The sequence below is a fragment of the Morus notabilis genome, unplaced genomic scaffold (genome assembly GCF_000414095.1).
Source record: "Morus notabilis unplaced genomic scaffold, ASM41409v2 Scaffold1989, whole genome shotgun sequence".
Lineage (NCBI taxonomy): Eukaryota > Viridiplantae > Streptophyta > Magnoliopsida > Rosales > Moraceae > Morus > Morus notabilis.
This window is the reverse complement of record NW_010363508.1, coordinates 15,538-19,968: the sequence shown is the minus strand read 5'-3', so window position 1 is coordinate 19,968 and position 4,431 is coordinate 15,538.

Here is a 4,431-nt window from a genome sequence, read left to right as displayed (position 1 = left end):
AATATGATTGCATAGGACCGGAACGCGATTAATTATGAGTCTCTAATAAATTTCGTTATTAAATAGAGTATTCAATATTAATCAATGATGGTCATATATGAATTAATCTTAATTCTGAGTAATTAATAGACTCCTATTTATGATATTATGTTCTTTGACATATTGAGTAATGACACATGTGAATAGTGTCAAAGTCTTGGTATATTGGGAGCATAGTAAAATAAATAGCCAGAAATATTAAATTACAAGATGAAATCCATTCTTTCGTAATAAAGTAGATGGACGGTTCCCATAAGTGTTGATTCGGGACTTGAATAATAAGAGAGCTCAATTTTATGATTGGATCATAAAATATATTATTTATTAGAGAATCAATGGTACTTATGGAGAAAGATATAATTAAATAGGTCAAGGAAAAATACCTAGTTTTAATTATGAACCGTTTATGGAGGATTAATTCGTATGTAGTGACTATATCAATGGACAATACAAATTCTGTGAACATAATTATTTTATAATTTTAAGAATACAATTCTAAATTTGTAATGAAGTAATTTAGAATTAATAATTTTGATATATTAATTAAGGTGTTAATTAATTGTCAAAATTATTAGAGCTTAAAATTATAATGTCCATAGTTTCTCTCAACGGCTCTATAAGATTAATGTAAAATGAATATATCATATTGGGTTATAATTATTAATTTAGAATTGAAAATTCTAAATACATATATTAATTAATTCGATTAATTAATATTAAAATTAACTTAAAATTGTTTTAAATTATTATGGATGAATTTAGTCACTTTTATAAAAAGGGAGAATTTTTTTTTACTCTCCACGTTTTTTTTCTTCTCTCCCTCGTTAATGTGTGTGTGTGTCTATATATATATATATATATATATATATATATATAAAAGAAAGGAAACGTGCAGCTAAGAAGTGCACGTTTCCTCACTAAAAAAAAGAAGTGGGAGGAAACGTGTAGCATGAGGAAAAGAAGAGGCACATTTACTTGTAGAGAAATCAGTTTTTGTTTTTTGTTTTTCTTAAAGAAACAAAAGGGAGATTTCCAGAGAAAAGAAATAGATAGAAAAGGGAGAACAAAAAGTAAAACCAAAGAAAATCGTTTTAATGTTATCACATATTTTTTAAAAAAGTGAGTGATAATTATAGGTGACATTTTTATTCATCCATTTTATATGTTGAGAAATCTATTAGAACGCCTACACGTTTGAGTTCATGTTAATTCAGAAATACGTTGAGAAAGAACCGTCGTGTTCTTGAAATTTAAGAGCTCAAGACGGTGTTAGAGGAGTTCAAGATTTACGTCCTAATCAAACAACGGTAAAATTCTCATTCTTCTCTTTAATATCTTTGTAGTTAAATTAACATGAAATAATGACCGCATTAAATTTTAATTTATGTGATTCGATCGATACGAAGTTTCCGCATAATTTTTTTTGAAAATCTAGTTTGAGAAACCAACAGTGTTTGGGTATGGTCGTTTTATTATTAATGTGGTTTCCATGGTTGATGTCGTTTTTTTATTTAAACGTTGTTTTCATTATCATTTTGTTCCTACTTGTTAGTGTTGTTGTTTTTATGATTGTTACTGTTGTTGTTGCATTTCAAATTGTTGGGAATAGTGTCCTAAAAGCATGAGATGTAATAGGGTATTTATTATTTAATTAATAAAAGAGTTTATTCATCATTTTATGTGCATATATTTATGAATATTTTATGAATATCAAATGAAAATTCCGTGATTGTTTATGTAACCTTAAACATAGTATATAAGTGTTATATACGAGAGGATAGTATTTAAGGATAATAATCAAAAACATTGTTCATGATGAATTTAATTAAAGTTTGGAATCTTTAATTAAAACATTATTAATACATGTCATTCCCATTTAGAATGGAACGGTGTTATCCACACTGTTAATATGGCGAGATATTGAATGAGTGTATTTCGTATAATAAGATTATGTGGAACAAGGACACAGACACAATATGAATTTCTAATAATTTCCGTTAAGCATAGAAATTCTAATTGAGTCTACCGATGGTAATCTCTAGGATGATCTTAATCTTGAGATCTTAACAAACTCCTATTTATGGATTTATGTCTTTTGATTTACTCGGTACGGTTTGATCCTGTTTTGAAGTTTGACTTCTACTCTTTAAATATGAGAATGATAGAAAATTGTGGACACAATTTTTGACAAATTTTTCCAGCCCTAATTGTTGGTGGCCGAAATTCATAGAGAGAAAAGAGAAGAAAATATTTTTCTCTAAAAATTCCACATCGTGCATGCGTTGGTGTTTGTGGAAATTCGAGTGTTTAAGAAACCTATTTTTGTCTCACGTGTGCCCACACACACGTCTACGTGGAATCAAGGAATTGATGTGGAAGACTTTCGTATTCTAAACACAAAGATTGGAGCAAGGACTGTTCGTAGTCAAAGAATTCAAGTTATCATCCGAGTCAGTTTCCAGGTATTTTTCTGGATTGAATTCTTGATGTAAATTAATGCGATTAATTTATTCGTGCATAAATTAATATAATCTATAGAGTATCTCAAAAGTTTTATGAAAATTTTTGTTATACACGATCCGCTGTTTCCCCACGCTTCTGCACCCGAATTCGATTCGGGAACCTACACAAATTGTCTTCCTTATGTTGGTTCGCGGATGTCGTTATCTTCCAAGAATATATAGGGCCCGTTTGTTTTCATTTTTGAAAACGTTTTTCACGTTTTCCGAGGAAGAAAAATTAAAATGGGAAATGAAAATGTGTTTGGAAAGAATCCGTACCAAAACTAAAAACAAAAACGTTTTTGGATTTTTTCCAAAAACTCATTTTTTCTAAAAACGGATGAAATCCGTTTTCATTTTCCTTTTCATTTTCTCCCTTCGTTCTTCTCTCACCCCCTGATATGAACCTCGCTAACAACGCGATGAGACCCAACACCAAATGCGAATCACAACCCCAAGAACTTCAAGACGCAAGATTGTTTAGCCTTAACCCGTTGTCTATCAAGACGCGAATCAAGAACTACGAAGGTTGAAAAACGCCACACCAAGATTATCAAGAAACACTCGTTAATCTCAATGATAAGTCTAATTGTTTGAATGCCACAAGAACAATACTTAATAAGTTCAAAGTCTTCTCAAGAACCAAGAAGCACGATTATGAGAAACCTCAATGTCAATAATAATTCATTAATTAATTAAAAAACGAGTTTAGCATCCCTATTTATATAGGTTGCGATTTTTAAACCTAATGAGAAACTAAAAACATCTAATTATCTAAACCAAGCCCAAACTCGGATTCTATTCCAAGTCCAATTCGGACCCTGTACATTCCAAGGCCAATTCGGCCATAAAGCTTTTCCCCTAGGCCCAATTCGGCCAGCCCCTTCTAGGCTCTTATTCGGCCAGCCCTTGTTAAGCTATTTGCATTTTAACTTGAATCTTCTAGAACCTTAATCATTGTGACTAGGTTCTCTTCACTCGGATTTGGACTTGTGTTGGGCCTCCATGTGTTTGTCGTATCACCAGTTTGCTGAACCAGTCCGTTTAATGCTTTCTTGAAGCGTTTGACTTTAAGCCTTGTCACCGGACCACTTGGTAAACTCAATGGATCTATGGATTGTTTCGCCGCTTGCCCTTGTGCTCCACCTATCGCATCATTCTCTCCATCTTGAAAAGGATTTGTTCTCAAATCATCACCTACATCAAAAGGAAATAAATGAGAAACATTAAAGCTTGCACTAACACCATACTCACCTGGTAATTCAAGCTTATAGGCGTTGTCATTGATGCACTCCACCACTTGAAACGGTCCATCACCCCTTGGAAGGAGTTTTGAACGCTACAAGAACAATACTTGATAAGTTCAAAGTCTTCTCAAGAACCAAGAAGCACGAATATTAGAAACCTCAATGTCAATAATAATTCATTAATTAATTGAAAAACGAGTTTAGCATCCCTATTTATATAAGTTGCGATTTTTAAACCTAATGAGAAACAAAAAACTTCTAATTATCTAAACCAAGCCCAAACTCGGATTCTATTCCAAGTCCAATTCGGACCCTATACATTCCAAGGCCAATTCGGCCATAAAGCTTTTCCCCTAGGCCCAATTCGGCCAGCCTCTTCTAGGCTCTTATTCGGCCAGCCCTTGTTAAGCTATTTGCATTTTAACTTGAATCTTCTAGAACCTTAATCATTGTGACTAGGTTCTCTTCACTCGGATTTGGACTTGTGTTGGGCCTCCATGTGTTTGCCGTATCACCAATTTGCTGAACCAGCCCGTTCAATGCTTCCTTGAAGCGTTTGACTTTAAGCCTTGTCACCGGACCACTTGGTAAACTTAATGGATCTCTGGATTGTTTCACCGCGTACCCTTGTGCTCCACCTAACG